At 38.4% G+C, this 20,408-nt stretch overlaps 1 long non-coding RNA gene across 1 annotated transcript; it reads right to left on the minus strand.

Moving 5' to 3' along the window:
• Positions 1-209: 209 nt before the first annotated feature.
• Positions 210-17,652, minus strand: LOC135327517 (uncharacterized). Its single transcript, XR_010387757.1, has 2 exons — positions 4,608-17,652; positions 210-3,590 (listed from the first exon to the last, which is right to left on the minus strand). It is a non-coding gene; the product is annotated as an uncharacterized LOC135327517 (long non-coding RNA).
• Positions 17,653-20,408: the final 2,756 nt, after the last annotated feature.

Genomic DNA, 20,408 nt, shown 5'->3' on the forward strand with positions numbered 1-20,408 from the left:
CATTGCCCATCTGCTTCATTTTTTCAAATCCAGTCTAGTACACGAACCTAGATCAGGACTTTCAGATCATATCATGCACAGATTCATGTATTAGTTTAAACTTGTCACGGCCCAAAGGGAGTCATTCAGGACGACCTCCCTCCCCTTGGGGCCAAACGACCAAGTTCATGATGCCCTTGGACTGAATTAAGATGAAACGACACCAGCCAACCAGTTTTAAGATTTATTAAGGCAAAATGGAATCAACTAACTAGACACGTCCCGCGTCACATGTTTAGGAAAAAGAGAGGAAAAGGGGAAGACAGAGAGAGAGAGAGAGGGAGATCACCACCCGTGGATCCAGCGGTGTCCCGTTGGTCCTCTTCTCTTCGGAGTCTCAGTGGCGGAGGGGGGCAGCGGCGGGAAGCTCCCGTCTGGTTCCGCTGACTCTGCTCCAGTTCCTCAGTTGTCGCAAGCAAGCCCCCCCCCCCCCAGTCACACAGTCTGCAGTTTTTATAGGTTCTTGCCCCACCTCTGGGAGGTGCTTCCTCACTTCCCATGCAGATTAACTGTCATGCACAGTCCACCCTCTCGGAACCTTCCAGAAACGGGCTGGGGCATCTGGGGGTCTCCTGCTCATGCGCAGATGGCAAATGAGTGCGTGCGGTTCGTGCCCTAGAGATGACCTTCTGCCCTTTTTGCGCCCTTTTTACCTCGTGCAGGTGCACGAGGTTGTTTACCTTGCGGATGGCTCCCGGGGCGCCAGCGCAGCATTGCCCGACGCGCCTTGGCAGCAGCGGCTTTGCAGCAGCAGCAGCAGCAATGTCGAGACAAAACCGCATGTAGAGAACCGCTCCTCTACAAAACTGAAGAGCTTCCTGATTAAATTCACATTGTGTGTCTTCTATACGACCAAAAACTCAAACTCCAGCTTCTATAAGCTCCTTGATTCAATCAGTGGGCTACAAGGTATCCAAGGATATTAGCTCTTCTATTGAAGCATCCCAGAGGTCAAGAGATGTTTAGGGATAAATTCCAGCCCCTATTCAAGCAACATTAAGTCATTTTATAAAAATGGAAGAGCTTTAACTGGAAGAAGAGACATCGATCTTAGTCTAAACCAGATCCTTCATTCTTCTGTGTGCTTCCTATTCCGCTGTTGAAGTTTTGCTGAACTCCAGCTGCAGGCATCTCTCTCCTCATGTTTTGCATGGCAAAGCAAGGCACTTACTGAGGGCTGTGGAGAAAAGCAGAGCACTGTACAGTCTAGATATTCTCCCCTCTGCATAGATAAGGGAACATGATGTCGATTAACATAGAAAGTTCTTAAACCTGTATTTTGTAGCAAGTTTGCTTGATTTACAAGCAATTCTCTTTTTCTCCCTATTGGACAATGGAGCAAGATATTAAATTCTGTTGGGGGAATTATTCAAAGAGTGTATCCTCATCCTCTGTTTTTTTCCTCAGTTCTGGTATATCATTTCTTGATTATAAACATCTCTTCCCACCCCACTTGATCTGTTTTCAGTGGTCATTCAATTTTTCCAAAGTTAGCTTTCTTTGATTGTGTTACCACAAATTCCTTTGTCCTTTTAGTTTTTGTGAGAACTAGTAAAACAGTTCTCAGCGGTCAATTTAGCTCACTGCTTTTCTGACTACTCTAGGAAAGTGCGAGGTGTATTTCCTTACATCTAATACGGCTTATTTTTTGTTATTAGGGAGAAGTTTCAAACTCCTAATCTCTTTAGCTGCACAGCCACAGTACTCTATTAATAAAGGAGCTGAGGACTTTGAGGGAAAGATTAAACAGTGAATAGAAAACTTCAAGTTGGCTACAATTCTCTCCTCCGGTATTAATAGTCTTCCCCTCAGTCAGAACAGAAAAAATTTTAAATTCATTCAAATACTTGACTCCAAGTTGTTCCCAAGATTGGGTCTGCCTAAGTATAGATACCAGCATACCTAGCTCAAGTCCATTTTATGCCTTTCCCCCATCACAACTTGTGCGATGAAAGGTACTGCAACATTAACAAGAGTTGCTCAAATAGCACTGGGAGAAGTGGTGAGTAAAATTGGCCAGGACCCACTGTAAAGAAAGATTAAAATCTAATTGCTTATGAAAACTGTCCATATTGATTATGCATAAACAATAAGTATTTGCATATGAGTTTATACTGCACATTTAATTTAACCACACTAATGGCATTCACTGGAATATCTAAAAATACATAGACTGCATAAGGTTAAATAACTAAGGGCATAGTTATATTGAACTTCTTGGTTAACCTACTGAGAAACTGCTACAACAACCAAATGGAAGCAAAAACCTGTCACAGAGTTTTTGCAGCCTGCTAAATTATAAATTAGTTTTATGGGCCATAGCTCCAGCAGTAGAAACCTGCCCTCACTAACAATGCCTAAAACATACAAAGAAAATAAAATGGATTTAAAACTGAGAGTTTCCCTAACTGGGGTAAACAATTCTGACCAAGAACTCCAAAAAGGTGCAAAAAAACACTTTAAAAATCCAGACAGGAAAGTAAAACCAACATTTGACCTGCAAGTGTAGAATAACAACAAGCAGATAAAAATATGAAAAGAAACAAGACAAATCATGGAGATGTTCAAAGTTAAGACAAAAACATGAGGACAGTCTTTCAAATCTCCCTAATAGAGATCAGGTGATACAACATTTTTTTTTATAAGTTTTTTACTTGTTTAAATATTAACAAAATTCACATGTTGCTGCCAGTATAGGATTCAGAGTGGAATAATACAGCTTTCACAGCAATCATCAGCTGCTTCTTCATTTGGTAGGAAAGAGAATATAAATAATGCAGGAACCAACTACTGAACAACATTTTTAGTTCCAAACATTAGTGTATCTTATAAACAGTTAGAATATGAAAGGCAGTTACACTAGCATTTATCATTTATACTGTTTTATGCAATTTACTTTTTATATTCTGTATCTACAAAATTAGGTGGGGAATTGTAAAACAATTCTATGCCCAGTGGTAGTATGATTCTAATTAAGTATATAAATGGATTTTGCATGTTTAAAGGTTTGTTATTTCTATTTACAAATAAATCAATGCATTTCTATTTTGTTTTTCAGAATAAAGGCTTATTGTTGAAAAGAACTGTTATCTTCTTATGTTATCAACATTTTATAAACTCTTTTTATGCTGATGTATAAAAATCATTGTGTCCACTTCTATTATTAAGATCTTTATATACAGAATCTTAGTATACCTAAGAGAATAAAAAACATACAGGAGAAAAATGCATGCACGTTTTATGTATGCCTATTAGTGAGGCAGTGTGCTGTATTCAGATAGTAGCATCACACATTTCCTTAGTGATTATTTAGAGTACTAATATCACTTCACATACCACAACTTTTAAAAATTGTCAACAACTGGCATGCACTATCAAAAAAAAAAATCAGAACAAAATAAGACAACTATCAGAGCTGCACTTGTGCAGAAATTCAGAATCTCTGTTTTCTTCCAGCTATACTTCGGGGGACGAGAGGTTGTTGAGAATGAAGTAACTTGTAAAGCCTCGACCTGAGCGCTAAGCAGACAATCTGGTTCCTTTTGAATTCCCTGCAGCAGAGTGAATTTGGTTAGAGTCAGTGTCTTTGTTTAGACATGGCAAAATAATGATGCTTCGAAATTATCTTGTACATAATAAGCAAAATCTACACTACTTGAGAAAATTTGCCCCTCTGTGTGCTTGAAGGAATATCTGTACCATTTCCTATTACTTTGTCCTGCAACATGCTTTAACACCAATGAGTAAATAGAAAATCCAGCAACGTACGAGAAGTTGTAGTCTGACAGAAATTAGGAATCATAAGGTTCAATAACCTATAGAGCCTTCTGAAACCATCAGCTTCTACAATAATTTGCAACCTCCAAGTACCTAAGACCTTCATTGCTTTTATCGATTTTCCTCACAACAATCGTATGATCAGTTATTGCAATATTGCCTTATAAGAGTAAAAGGTAAAGGTTATTGGCTTTCCTATATATGCAAATTTCAAAGCTTGGCACAGCAGAATTTATGAGCGGTGCAGTCTTTCCTGCTCACGATCCTAATGCCACAGAGCCACATTACATTTGCAGCATAATTCACAAACAATTCACATTCCTCTTCCTGCTTTGCCCATTTCAGATGATCTCTCTATGATGCAGTTCAGCAGCACAGGTAAGCACCATGTCATTTTCTAAGAAGTACAGCTTATTTAAGAAAATAAAATTCTACAACTTACTGTATCTAAGAGTTATGAAATTCTTCTCCTAACCACATTTATCCTTCTCTCTACTATATACTAAGACAGCTTAGAATAGGAGCATCAGAATGAAATTTACACCTTAACTTGACATGGCTGAGACACCAAAAGTTTCAAAACTCATTTACACATACCAAACAGCTGCATAGGTACAGATGTGCACCCTTTGTTTGACAGGTTTTCCAGAGGTAATTAAACTTAGCATCTGCACTGGCTCTTCCCCAGTCACTGTAAGTTTCTGTTATCCTTTGTGAGTGATGCAGGCTAATGTATGAAATCAAAGGGCTAAAAAGATGGCACGCAAAACATCTCAAAGCATGCAACTTACTTCTTTCTAAAGTAGGCTGCACTATTTTGTTGAGAGTCCTTAGCATCAAGGTTTTTCCCCTCTGCATGGGAGCTACTCTTATTAACCTAGCAGAAGAAGCGATGAAAAATAAAAAATTTTTTAATGGTCAAGAAGGAAAAAAGGGACTCAGCAAAGGGATAAGGCAACTGAAGGTAAGGCAGGACAAAAAGGGAAAGGGTTACACAGCAGGAAAAGTACAGATGGATGAGGAAGGAGCAGCAGTCAAAATGAAGAACTGAGAGCTAGTGAAGGATGGCAAAGAGGAAGACACACATGACGTTTAGTCCTTGCTGCAGTACGAGAACCCCTTCAGCACGCTGAAGGAGTTCCCAGTGGTTCAAGAGCCTCCCAACAGGTGTTTGATGCATGATGGAGGACCTTGTGATGAGGCAGCATATTCATTGGGGCAGACCCTTATGTCTATTCCAAATGTGCTCCAGTGACTGAGAAGTTCTTCTAGATTAGCGTCCTCCAGAAGGAACCAAGTTCACATGCACTATGACCACACTGAAAACTGAATATGCATGCAGTGACTAGAGACAGTCAAGGGGGTTGCGTCAGAATTGCATTACTGCTCGAAACCAAAGTGCTAATGCACACACAGCCCCAGAGATTGAGATCAATATTCAGCTATTGTTTACTTAAAATGTTGATACATTTAAATGTAATACATTAAATATGATACATTAAACACAGAGGAAAAGATAAATGTTTGAAAGGGGTGCATGATGATGCACTCCCTAAACAATTAAGTTCAATTTGATAATTTCATACCAGTAAGTTCCCTAATTGCAAAAGGAAGTGCTACAGTCTTCTAATCATGACTGGGTGCAGGAAGATTTCTCTGTCATATATTATTTAAGTGGACTCAATCACAGCAACTCTAAATTATGTAAATATAGATCCTGTCTCAGAGAACAGAGCCTATTTGGAAAGTTTAATAATTACTTCAGAAGACTGAATCTTTCATGTATGCTAAATAAAAAAAGTACCCTTATTCAACAGAGATCATTTTATTGTTAAAGCAAAAATATAAATATGAGTTAGATACAAGTACCAAGTCACTCAGAATCTGAAGCTGAAAATGCTTAGATGGAAATGTCAGAAATGCAGGAAGCTTCCTTCAGTAGAAGGGTTTAAGGCTTCATGACCAAGTATATTCACTAATATATTCATTATCTAACAATTTCCAGATTTAAAGGGTACAGAACCATATCATCCAAAACAGAAACATGGGTCCTTCTGGGTAGGAAGATAGAACACACATAGCTTACTGAAGCACAACAAAACTGTGTATCTATGAAACACGAAAATAAGAAAAAGGTCTTAATGAACATATCTGGATATGTTGTCATCAAAATATCTTCAGATATTAACAAATTGTCTGCAAAGCCCATACCAACAAACACTGACTGCAGAATATAAACATGTTTAGCTTCATTAAATGAACAGTCGTTTTCCACCTTTTTCATATCACAAATCTCCTTCGCTCCAGCTGTAATCCTTCTCAACAGCCTAAGTGTCATCTCATCTAGTAACCTGGGAAGGATAGGCTCTCCGCTGGCCCTGAGTCTTACTCAGCACTCCTTCCACACTAAAGGAAAAATGGCTGTTCAGGAAGAGGAAGAATCTCCCACAGTTGAGGTTTTTCAGTCTGGGTTTGGGGATGAAGGCAGGTGTCTGAGGACACAGAAAGCAGTCAGGAATTTGTGAAAAAGAGACAGTAAAAAGACATCCTGCACAAAAAAATTCCTAGGGACTTGCATTCCTTTTGCAGTCTATAAAATAATTTTAATTGCAACAAATATATTCTTTAAATTTATAACCGATGGTCACACGTAGGGCTTAGAATGAAACTATAGGAAAAATCCCATGCCATGACGATTTACTGTTTTTTTTCCCAGCCTCTCTTCGCTACATCAGCTTGCCAAGCTAATGGATCTGTTGACCTGGATTCAAGACAACAGTGAAGGGAATTAGTTAATATTCAAAGAAATATTACACTTCACTGTTTACATCACATTTGCAAGGTGATGATGAACATTCACAGTCAATGCATTTTGTCTGAGAGTGACAATTATAGCGAGCTCTTTAGATCACGCATCGCAATCAACAGTGTATATAAATGAGGAAATCCTGAAGGGCACAGTGACACTATCATAGAGGTTGCCTACCAGAAAAACTGGCCAGAGCTGGCTGGTCCAAAAATAAGCCACTGAGGAAGCCACCTGGAAAGCCTATAAATCTGTCCCCTCCTCTCAGAGGAGTATTCCTGCACAGAAAATACCCATGGAGATTTATGTTGCCTTACACTATCACTTCAAATTCATAGAGGTCAATCCAGCACAATGAAAGTACAAGGCAAAGAAAAACAAAGTAAACTGAAAGGCAAATCTTTATTCCTTCTGATTGCCACAATACTAGATAGCTGAAGAAGTTAGAGATTACCATAACTAAATTCCGTTTTGAAATAAAAAGGTACAATTCTATCCAAGTGAATGGAAGAGTATTTGTTCACAGGAGCCCTCCATAGACTGTTTTCCTGTTCTGAAGAAAAGAGGACAAAAGTGCCTTCTTGCAAGAGTCACTACAGTGCAGTTTGTTTACTTCAATATATATGCAAGTAGAAAATCATGTTTTGTTAAAGACAATGACCTTACTGAGGGCAAATACTGTAACTAACTTATTTGCACACACACACACACACACAGACAAAATCACAACTACTGTTAACTCTCCCACAGTGCTTCTCCGCAGAGGCCCAGCAGTAATATTCTCTCATAGCTAACTGAAGTCCATCCCTTGGTTGCACTGATTTGGGGTCTGGTAACACCAAGCCCCTGCTCATTACCTTTCTTCCTCTCTGCCCGTATCCCAGTGTGGTACGTAGCAGAGGTGTATTGCTTCTTATAGCTCTGTCAGACCACTAAAGACAGATTTTCCAACTCTAAATATTAGAGTGCTTTTTTTTTTTTTAAGAAAGAAAAACAAAAGTAAGTTATGGAACTAGGTTATTCCCCTATAGTTTGGAAAAGTAGCAAACTCTACAAAATAATAAAGAAAAATGTTTCTCGGAAGAGTAAGCAAATAAAAATATCAATTGCAGAGCCTTTATTATTAAAGTTTTCAGCAAAATCAATGCAATCCTGCAAAGCAAAAGACTTCCTTGACATACAAAAATGTGTATTAATTCATTAAAACAAACTAATTGTACTATTCAGGCTGTAGCCACTCTGGAAGACCACACAGCTCTTATCAGCAGTAAGAGTCCATCAAAGGGTAAAAGACAACTGACAATGTTTGGATATTCCTGCAGGACAGAGTAATAAGTTTTGAGTCCCTCAATATACGAGAGATCTTGACAAACCTGTGAAAAACAAGCAGAGGCCACTAAAGTGGTCAGGGATAGAAGCACATGATGAAGGAGCAGAGGCTGAAGGAGCTGGATTTGTTCAGCCTAGAGAAGAGAAGGCTTTAGGGTAATCTAATTGCTGTCTTCATCTGTCTAAATGAGGGAGAGGGAAAACAGAGAAAACAAAGCCAAACTCATTTTAGAAGTGCACAGAAAGACAAAAGGTTATGGTCACAGGTTGCATGAAGGGAAATTCAAACAAGATAAGAGAAAAACAAAAATCACAAGTCACTAACAGCTGAAACAGGTCGCCCAGAGCAGCTGTGAAATGTCCATTGTTGGAGGTTTTCAGAATTTACTTGTACAAAACCCTGAGCAATCTAACTTTGAAATTACCCTGCTTCAAGCAGGGGGCTGGATTCGATAACCTGCAAGGGTCCCTTCCAAAACTAAATTATTCTGTGTCTGCATGAATCTAAGTGTAAACAGTCATAACGATACCAAGGCATCATTGCAAATCAAAGTACTAAGTTAGTGAATGCACCTTGCTCCCTAGATCTAAAACCATTATTATACGTGTCAGATAGATGTAATTCTTCATGCTTTCATAGTAGCTTCCTATAAAAGTAACAGTGTAATCCATGACGAATCAACTTTCGTTATTTGTCAGGCACATTGCTGTGCAAAAACACAAACCAATATACACATACAATTTTTCATTAAAAAAGAAAAAGATTAAAATTCCAAGCTTCTAAAACAGCAAGGAAAATACAAAGATATTCCATTTTTGAAAACCTTCCCATTCCTCCAGCATTTACCTACCTATTAATACTTTTTCCTGTCTGGCTGAAATTTAGACCCTTAGATCAGAAGTCCTGGCTACAAGCCCTAAAGTGTATAAGCTGCTCCACCACACAGCAACTAGGATACCACAGTGGGCTTCAGGATAGCAAACATAGGTGAACACCTTAGCAAATGAGTCAAAGCATGAGCACGGAGAGTCTGCAGAGCACTTCCCAAGGTGCTTCGCTGTGAAAGGGCCCACCACACATCATTGCACCAAAAACAAGCAGTAGAAAGGCAAATGGGGAGTCTGAGAAAGAATCATAAAGTTACTACTCAGCAGTACAAATGTCAAGTAGTTCATGCAAGGTTGCACAGACCACGCTTTACCTAATTAAAATTATATATACACACACACACACACACACACACACATATATATATATATATACATATAGAACAGCAGTGTATAAGTCTTTTGCTACTGCTACAAGCAGGCTATTTAGGAAGAGCTCAATGAATTGAATGTGGTAGAATTTAAGCTTGACACAGAAATAACTGACATACTCCCACCCCCAAGAAGCAGGGATTTTAGACTGTCTTACTAGAAGAAAGTAGTATTTACTAGAGCTGGGAGAGAGTCTCTTCAATGTACAGCCAATTCACTGAAAAATGCAGTTTACAACCATGCCAAAACTGTTTGCAACTCAGACTGAATTCATCATTTTTGACTAGAAAAAAATTGGAGAGTGGCCAGGGGAGTGGGAGAGCAAGGTAGAACTATATTCAATAAATGATGGAAAGGGAAAAGTGAGTTTTTTTAACCCAAGAGCTTCTGGGCTACAGTTCTCACTTAAGACAAAGTTGTTTTTAAAAACAAGGAAGAATATCCTCTGGTTCCCCTTGCTCCCCACAACAAGTGTGATAAGGTTACCAGAAGGGGAGGGTGAATGCAACAGGACAGTTTCTTGCAGAGGCTGGAGCTGCTGTTTTGCACAAAAGCAATGATCCAACTTCACTTCCACACAAAGCAGCAGCTCTCATGCCTGCAGAAATGCAGATGCAACAGCAGCTCCACAGAAACAAACTGCAGAGGGACGGATTGATATTAACTTGCCTCTGAGCAAAGCCATGTTCCTACTGAGTCTGAAATCACATTCATACTCTCTCCCTCTCCCCCAACCCATCTTCATGCCCAGTTTCCTAAACACCACACTGCTTATGGGAGGAGGATATATGCATCTCAGAAAAGAGCACAGCAAAAGTGTTTGCAACCTTCCAACCCCTAAGCTGTCAAGAGAAATGAATGCATATATTCCTAAAGAGTGCCTTAGTCACCAACCTGGTGGATATTTTGAGATGACTATCCATCAGCTTTTCCTGGTGAAGTGGTTCCACTTTGCATAACTATTTAAATGGTGTCAGAAGGAGAGACTGAATAGGAATGCCTTTCTAAAGCTAGTGGTCAAAATGCTCTCTTGGAAAAGAGCATTTAGATTCCACTTGACTTCCCAGGAAATATTTATAAATACTAGAAAAATGTCAACAGAATTTGAAAACATCTTAGTCTTGCCTCTTTTGGGACTGTTTTACTCTCTTTCTTGGAAGGGGAGACACGAGTTTTAAAGCCTCCTCAGGCACTGGCAGACCTTAATCCAAGCTTTCCACATTCTGGATCAATACTGTAAGACCTCCACTCTAGGTTAGAAGAACGTTACTGTTATCACTTCCCATGCCTTGTAGTTAGCATTGGTTGCTGCATTTTTTCATGGAGACTCTGCACCACAGTATTGAGCACAAACTCAGCTATCACATAAGGCTTCATGCACACAACACATGCAAAACCACACTAAGGCTTCTCCTTTAAGAACTGATTTTCCTCATCAGCTAAATACCAAAAGCACTGCATTTTTCAACTATTGCATTTCTTTCACTCTCTCAAACTCTGCCACATGTAGAAAGATAAATTATGTATTGATTTTTGCTCTGTTTAATAGCCTCATGAAAAAAGAGGCAGTGATGCTGAAGATGGTGCTTCTGGGAGAGAAGGGACACCACCAGCAAAGCGTTTTGAATGATGTCTCTCTTTTGGGTGTTTTTTCTCGAAGTTAACAGACTTAGCACCACAGCAGCACTTTCAGAAAGTGCATTCTGCTGATTGCTCCTCACATCAGAGCAAAGGATGGCCATATGCATCTGCCAGTATAGTTTTTCTGATAACAGTAGAACACAGTTAATGGTCCTTTTCACACTCCTCTCCCTTCACTCTTCCATATGCTTTATGAGAGCATACCATTCTCTGCATAGGTGTTTTGTGGCTGCTCCTGTATCTGGTATCATTAATGTGCCTGTAAAAATTACTCTTCTGGTAGAACTACTCCAGGTTATGCATCACTGACAATTTCAGCCTCAGGTTCACAATCACTTTACCATAGTTCATTGTGCCACACACAATTATATAAAGCAATAGGTTGCTTTTTTTTTTTTTAATCAAATACTTCAAATCCCTCAGCTATAAATGGCAGAAATTTCCCTGTTCAGCAGTCAAACAACATTCAGTCTCTCTCCACTTCAAGTATATTTTGCAATGGCGAGAACAGGCTAGTTAATTTCGCTAAGTTAACAGATATCGTGAGAGTAGTTCCCTCAAGATATTTTGTTATTTCTTATTTATTTTGTAGCACCACTTAAAGTCCTCAGCCCGACTAAAGACCAAATATGCTAGAGGCTGTACAAATAAAGCCAAATTATCTATTAAAACGCTACCACAAGAGAGTACGTGCACAAAGTTTTGGGCTTTATTTCAAACACATACTAACAAGGTCAGTCTTCTTTTGGTCCACAATCTAAGAATTGCATCTATACCAGTGGGGCCCACTCTATTTGTTATCAACATTTAAATATTAAAAATTTATTTCACCTTGAAACATCAAAAAATTCCAAACATTTTCACAAAGCACTGTCTTGTTTATATAGATTTCTGACCATAACTTACCAACGAGCCAAAGATCTTAAAAACAATAATAATAATAATAAAAACCTGAAACCAATATATATACAAAAATATTTAGGTTTTGATGAAGCAGTATAGTCCATCAGAATTTTATTTCACTGAAAAAAATCCTATATATCATGCTTGGAAGATTTTTTTTTTAGTGAACTGTGTATCAAAATAAGTATCATTTTTTCAGAAAAAAGTCTTCTCTGAAGGCAGAGGTATAATTAGGTAACGCCAATTTTTTCTCCACCACTATTTATCTAGGAGTTTTGTTTGTTTGTTTTTTTCAATGTTTAAAATGTTTGAAAATTTCAAAATATTTCATTTGGGACATATCCAAAGTCACTTAGAAAAGGTTCACAGTAAGGTTCACAATTCCAGTGGAGGAGGGCAAGCCCTCACATTTTGCCCTGTAGCTCTATTTTCAAGGCATTTGCAAGGCTGGGAGATGTGCAGATTCTTCTCTCTCCCCCTCTCTGAAAAGAACTGCATCTACATGTCTTTCTTCCAGAAGGACACTCAAACCAATGGGTAGAGATTCTTTCCCACTCACCAGATTTGACAGCTATTTAAGGGGTCAGTAGAACAGGGATTTCCAGAAGCACCCAGGGTACCATGATGCAGAAAGCATCGCATCCAGAAAGTCCCAATCTGGCAGTTACAGCGCTCTCTAGAGATGTGGATACCAATCTACTTGGGTAGAGGGCCAAACTGATGCTCAGTACTTCACAAGCAAGTCAATGCATACATGTGGGCTACCAGCCTCTCCTTGACCTCCTCCTTTTTGTTATCAAGTCCTATGTTACATTTGCTTTTATTACAAGTACACAAACCAAACAGTCTGGTTAAGGTTGCAGAACACCCTTTCAATCACCAAAACATTTTCCTGCCTTTTTGTCCCTTTTCACCTTTTTTATTATTATTATTTAATTTTCAATTTTGGTTCACTGCACTGGATCCTAACCCCTGCTTCAGCAGCTGACTTAGGGAAAACAAAAGACCGACTCAATTCTAGTTACAGCCAACAAGGGAAAAAATTTCAATCCATTTCTCATAGTTCTGCTCCTCAGCCTCATTCAGGTGGTGTGCACTAAAAAATGGTTTAAGTGTAAAGCCAAGACATAACCTAGAAGAAAACAGTGTGACTAGTGGGTGGAGAAGAAAAAAAAAGGGAGGGGGGCAGAAGAAACAAGGTATAACACAGCTTCTTTTCAACTCCCTCCAAAAGACCAGCTTCTGTGCTAGTTAAAAGATGCACCAATGGTCACTAGCTACAAGCAGAAGATGGGGTAATAGGATCTGTCTTCAAAAGTAAATATTTAGAAAATCTAGTTTCTATGTAATTGTGATCTGTCCTCTCCTCCCTACTTTCATTTTCATGCTTTTTTCCAAATCACATTGTAAGCCCAATGGCACATCCTCTTGTCTTTGGGTGGGATGCAGGTTTTAAGATCACCTATGGCATATTAGGATTCTTCCCTCTTCTGAGAAAGAACATTCTACTACTGAAAGCAAAGATGAACCAGACTTTCAAAATGCATATTTTGTTCTGAACTCTGGTTCTGGGGTAGCATATTGGAAAAGATTTCTGGTCTGGCCTTGCAGTGTTTGAAAAACAGAGTCTCTATTCTAGTCTGTCCTTTATTACTCTATGCATCTAACCACCCTGCACATTTCTAAGGGTCTCAATTACTATGGCAAGTGGTTTTATATGTAATACTCAAAGAGCACTGACTTTCATTTAATCAATGTTATCTATATAAATGTACTGAGGTAGTAAACTCTGTTTCAATGATAACCAGCGTGACAGCTGATACCTTGCCATGATGCTTTTTGTCTAGTTAAAGAAAAAAAAGCTAAGTGTTATGAGTCAACCAAAAATTGAGGAAAGATAGAGAAACACTTAGACTGATAAATCCTCAACTCCGACTCATCCATCAAAAAGATAGTAGCGTATTTGATTGTATTTTGCTCTTGTACTTGAAGATACAAAGAAAGAAATTATTTTATCCATACCATCAAATGTGACACTGTAAAGAACAATGTTCAGTGATCAGCTCAGAGCAACGTTCCGTGCTATTTCTCAGGTCGAAAAGTACTTAGTCCACAAATGGCCCCATTTAAGGGAAACTAAGTGTAAGTAAGTGTACTATATCATATTCGCATGGAAGTAAGGTACTATATCCAGTGCATAAGAACAAGACATCTAAACTTGATGGAATCAACCATTAGGATAATTCAAACACTTAAGGAACCACCTGCATAAATTATACTATGTGGTTTTTTATTCACTTTGTGTAGAAACATTACTTCCTGTTACTTGTGTACAGAAAGAAATACAACAGGACATACACAATTTTATTTAGGTTATGCAAGTGTAGATCCCCAAAGTTCACATAAATTGCATCTAGAGAGCTTGAAGCAAACATATTCACTGTTTGCTCCCCTCAACACCTAGATATCCCATATGCAGCTCATTTATCAAGGTTAAGTATCAATGAAAACTGATAGACATTTGTTATAACACGATTTAAAATGACAGAATTTCTAGAAATATACTACACCTACCTATATCCATATACAAAGATGATTTCACAAGGCTTTGCTTTTTTGTTTTGGTTTTATTTTTTTTGGACACAAGCACAGTTGCTTGTGTGTTTTTATTTGAGAACCTGTTTAGGTGTAACATGATTCCATTCATCAGGGAACCATAAAATGAGAAGTCTTAACACCTACTCAAAACACTCAGTCCTAAAGGATTAAAGCCTAGTTTACTTTCATCTCTGTTAAATTATAATTAAGTATCATTGTGTTCTTCTTCATGATCCACACTGACTTCCCCACCTCCTCTTTTTTTTTTTTTTTTTTTTTTTTTTGAAAATCCAAGAAAATTTAATGCAACATTAAGGCCAAATATTTAAATACACAGAGGTCAAGAAAATCAAAAGTTATGGTTCCCAGAGCAGTATTAATATAACCATACTGAACACACTTTACATATAACAGTATGTGTTTATTACCACCAACAGCAGTGTTAGATAATGTAAATCGCTCAGCATAGCCAACTTATTGTTACTATGGGACTGTTTTTTTTGGGGGGGGGTAATTTGCCTGACTTTTATATCTAAATTGTTTAACTGTTGCATTAGCAGAATTTCAATTCTCTCATTTTCCTTATGCTATAGTTTTTCTAGAGTGTCTTCAGTACACTGCAGCCTACTTCAACATACTACACTGTTGATCTTCACAGAATACGGAGAAATGGAAATGCTGGGATTTTTACTAGAAAAGGGAAACTTTAGGATATTTCACAAGATCAGGTAACTTGAAACTGCGAGTTAATTATCAATAAGTATTTTGGATTCTTCATTCCTAATCTATAGAATTTTTACAGAACATACTTCTCACTGCGTATAACATCATCTGAGGTTTAAAAGAAGTTCAGAATGTTTGTGCCAAATTCTAGCAATAAAGTTACCTCAGAAGTAAAAGTTTGGAGACACCAGGAATTTAAATTTCCATTTAACCATCAAAAGTCATGTACATCAGTTTTAAAAGAATTATATATATACATGTATAAATGTTACCAACTCATGCAAAGTAAGCAACTATTCTTTTTAAGGAAGAATGACTATATGGAATTTGCAGCAAAAAAGGCCCATATTCAACTCCAAAAACAACCACGAAAAAAAATCATAAGACCAAATCCCAGCCAATTCACAAATCTAGGAAGCCAAAATCATATCATTGAGGTTGCCAGTGATAACAAAGCATAAATTGATAAGTAGTCAGTTCAAGGATTTAAAACATGCGCTGTCTCAAAAAAAGGAAAGAAAAAGGAAATACCACAAGTGAGAAGTCCATTTATTAACTCCATAATACCTACAAATGGCCCTCCAATCACTAGGCTATCTTGGCAATGGTCCTTAAATATTGGTGCTATAGATCACTTCTAACCATTTAAGAAGTTACTACACACTTAGCTGAGATGCACAAGCCAAATGTGCAATGAACTAGGCTTCCATACAGTGCAAAGTGAAATAAGATCACTTAGATGCCTTCACTATCGATTCAAGCTGATTCATTTTACTCCTCATCACAACAGTTAGCTTTTGTCTCAGTTGCTTCCTGCAGTAACTGCCTATCCACAATACAAAGTTGATGAAGTCAAGCATGACAGCATTCAGCAGCACTTTCTTTTCCTGACATCAGTTTATAGTTTTTTTCTGGGGATCTCCAAATCATGGGAAAATCCACCTCCTACACTTAAAAGAATTCTTCCCAGCAGGGCTCTACCATGTCCATCAGCTGAAGTAATCACAGTTAGAGTGCAAATGTGGAGCCCTGTAGATCTCCTCAGCTGGACTGCTGCTCATTGTGGCTGTAATTCAAGTCAGCTCATTGCCTTCACATTGTTCATAACTCTTCAGAAGAGAGCCATGGTAGATACACTCAAAAAAATCACATTTTCCCCCCTCTGTCTTCATAAATTTTATCCAGGTTCCCTTGCTAAAGTGCTCCAGGCTGGCATTTGGCCAGAGTAATTTCCTCACTGTAAGAACATTTAGGCTGCTGACTTGCCTATTGCTATGCAATAAGAATAATAATATATTATGACCCACAAATTCAAAACCCAACTGTGGTTTAGCAAAATATTCCAGATAGTCCAAATGCAGCTGAGTCTAGGCCTGTCAGTTAGCTGCCCACACCAGATGCCAGCAGAGCGCCTTCCCTTAGATGGCCTCCATTCAAACATTCTTTCTGAGCTTCTCAGGGTTGTCTTGTAACAAGGGGACTCCCTGGTGAATTGGCTTATGCTTTCAGAGGAAGGCTTGGAGCCGTTTTCCAGTTACACAGGCATGTGATCTGACTACTTAAGTTATTCTACAACTCCAGCTCTATCTGCACCTTCATCCTCTGAATAACCTCAGTCTAGTTCCCACGTGGTTTGTGACAGCTGGAACACACTTTTCAGGCCACTCCACACAGTTAAGTGGAGACTGGGCTACAGCCATGATTTTTTGGTAAGAGGAGACTATCCACTTAGACCAGGATCTTCTAGAAATACACAACATTTAAATTTAGTTGCCCATGGAAGTTCAGAGAATTTGTGTACCAGGAAGCTCAGATGATATCTGAGAGCACATATACTGGATTTTTCAGAAACTTCGTTCCCTATATCCAGCTTAAATTAGTCCAAATCTGACCTTCAGAAATGCACTTTATTGTACATGAGCCCTAAAATAGATGACCTTAATTCAGTTAAAATCTCTGCACCTTTTGTTGCTATACACTGCAAAACCTATCACACATAATTAACATCACATAAGCTGCAGTTAATAAAATAAACATACCTGTCTACGATTCCTCTTAATAAAGGGATATAATTACATTTTTAAAAGTGGTCTACTGAAACAAAATTACACTCATGTAAGTGTTGAAAGGGTTTTGTACACACTGGAGAAGAGAGAATATGCTCCTAATAACTATCACGCCATATACTAATTTGACTGCATCTTTGTTTGCAAGATTGCAATTACTAATTCATTTACTACAAGGACAGCAGAGGGAGTTGCATCTTATCTGTGAGTCATTCTCCCAGTAAATATTTCTACCTGGGACTGGGTTAAAAATTTAGCTCCTGAATCTTCAGTCAAGTACACAAGCAGAGCATAAATTATATGATGTCCTGGGGCAAGGAATCAGCCCTCTCTCTGTACTCAGTTGTACAGCAGGTCACAGTCCTTTCATATTCTAATACGAACAGTCTTGATCTTCTACAAGCCTCTTAATTTTTGAGTAGCCAGACAACATTTGCTACAGGATACACAAAACTAAAGCCCACGTAGTTCTGTACAGTTGTGTAATCTACCTAGTTCCTGTCCTTGTTCTTGAACTGCAGTGCGTGTTCCTACTTTGAGTAGCAGTATCTTATTCTTCTCTCAGATCTGAGGTTGATTTCCCCCCCCCCCCCTTATTGGTGACACTTTTATAAATAGTAAGAAGGATGCTCTGTTCTTTCATTCTTGATTCTCTAATTTCAGATTTCTCATCTTCTAGAAAGCAAAACATTTGGAAGCCATCTTTTAGCAGAGGGCACTACTAAGCTTTCCTTTAAAGCTAATACTAATCCTGTTTCAGGGCATGGCCAAAGCTTTCTAATCCCAAACCCTGAACACCTAGCCATGGAACTATACAACATTTCCCTAAATTAAGGGAACATAAGACTCAGAACTATGCATGAACTACATGAAGGACAAATGACATAAAATACTTTTAATTAAATTATTAGTTTATCTCTTTCCAAAACTCAAGTTCCACTTTTTTTCCTGATAGACCAACAAGATTTATCTTCTCTCTCTTATTTTACCTTCCGAGAACCTTTGAACTATGGAAAATACTAACTAAACATCTTTCCAGAACCAGACTGTATTACTTCAAGTTTTGCAGAGGGGTTTCTTTACTGAGTGTTCAGCATTGAAAGCCATTTCTGCTCTTTTAAAACCTGAAAAAACTATAGCTAGCATGATCTGTGACCACTGCAGAGGAAGGTTAATCCACATCCATTTTGCATCAGGTCTGAACTAGTGAAATGACACAAGTTTCAGTGCATTTACTTCTAGTGCATGGCCATATAAACAAGAAAACAAGCTCACAGCTAGTAGAGTTCAGGGGAAAGAGGCTTTGGTCAGAACTAAACACAGCTTGGTCAGTGAAGAAGAGAACACTAATATTTACTGGGATTTGCAACACATTTTTTTTCCCCCAATAGTCCTGAATTATAAACCCAACAAAAACACTATTTATCAACATATTTACTGAAAAATAGAATACACATCATTCTGGGAAAAAAAAGTTTGATTTAAATTATTAATGATTAGGGGCCAGAATAAGAGTATCTTAATTTAAATCAGCCTGACGATATTGAGTTTGAATCAGAATTTAAGAACAGAAAATAAATACAATAGTTAGACTTCATGTACACAGTCCAAGCAGACAAATGTGATTCTAGATCCCAGGTCTTAGATTGGGAGGAGTAGTCTATAGCAATAAAGTTATCTAGTAGTGCAAAATAGCAGAGAACTTGTCCAGCCAAGCAGGGAGAGAGCAAGAAAAACAAAAACAGACAAACAAACAAATCCAAAAAACCCCACACGCAGATTCTCCACATCATTCACCAAATAATGAGTTCACAAGTCTGATAAAGGCTTACGCAGGTAACATGAGTGGTTTCTCCCAAGCAACTCTATATAAAGAGACTTTACTAAGAAAATTGATTAGCAACATGCAAAAAATTAACTAAGTGTAGAGAATGGTGGAAACATTCAAAGCAGGGAGATAGGCTTCCTTAAACTTCAACATACTGAGAGGGAAAAGGAGAAAACTCAGAGGAAAAAACATAAGAACAAAATGTACAGAATTAGCACTCTGGGATGAGTACCTTCAAACAGAAATCAGACTGGCACCTCAGAAACTTCTTATTCTCAGTTTATTTTACTGTTATGAAAAAAGAGGTCAAGTGATAAGTGCTCAGTGGCACAGGCAGTGGTTCTCATGCATAGCTGATGTGTGTGCAAAAGTTCAAGCAGATCTTTATCCAGGCCCAAGCTACATAAGGCATAGCACAGTGAGAGCAGAGACCCCACCTCACAGTGCTAGGCAGAGAGAAACGTTTATAATGATTTCCTCACCCTAGTAATAAGGAAGTTATCAGGCTTCTGGATTTCATCATTGCAAGCTCTAAATCAATAAGGGGTGGGCAAGGAGCCCAGAAGGTACGTCACACACAGGGGAAGAGGAAGAAGGAAAAGTCTTGAAAAAGTATTGCACTGTTTGTTTAGAGTGGCAGATTCTAATGAAAAAAATTGAGGCGGCATTGGAGAGAATCTTGAAGTCCTCATAATGAAATCTGGCTCTGATCCACTGTGCTGGACACAGTGAAGAACAATAATTCAAATGTGTATTATTTCGAGTGAAGAGTGAAAAACTAGTATTAGCTACCTAAGAGCTGCCCACTTGAGTGTCATTCTCCTTGAGTTGTGCTGCATATAATTGTTCTAAAATAAATGAATCAAGACATGCTCTTGGGTGTTCTGCAGCTTCTTCAGTAATTAATTCAGACCTCTTGTCACCTGCATTTGAAATAGGAAATGAGGATAAGAGTAGTTTCTTTTTCTATAGCTTGCCTCACTAGGCAGCTGAGTATGAATGAGCCCATATACACAGAGTCAGCAAGCAGAACAGAACTTCTGAGCACCCACAAATCCTACTGGAAATCATTAGAAATTGCAGGGACGCTGATTGAGAAACAGCTCATTCTTTCTCAGGAGCTTAATTGTAGGTAAAAAGGCTTATTTCCAAAGCTGCATAAGATTTCAGCCGCTGCTGGGTTTTTTTGGGTTTTGTTTCATTTCTGGAGGACAAAACCAGGCCTACACTGTGCCTGACAGGCCCAGTTCTGGGGTGGAGTGAGGAAGAAAAAGACAATCCTCTGTCTCAAGGAGATCCACATCCCTGAATCCACCTGTACAGATAATCTTCAGTACAGCCATCAAGATACTTTCTTGAGACAGAAGATGAAGAACTTGCCAATAAATCGGAGAGTTCTGAAGAGACAGGCAGCAACAGGGGAGAGAATCAAGACCAT

Source organism: Dromaius novaehollandiae, chromosome 2 (genome assembly GCF_036370855.1).
Source record: "Dromaius novaehollandiae isolate bDroNov1 chromosome 2, bDroNov1.hap1, whole genome shotgun sequence".
Taxonomy (NCBI): domain Eukaryota; kingdom Metazoa; phylum Chordata; class Aves; order Casuariiformes; family Dromaiidae; genus Dromaius; species Dromaius novaehollandiae.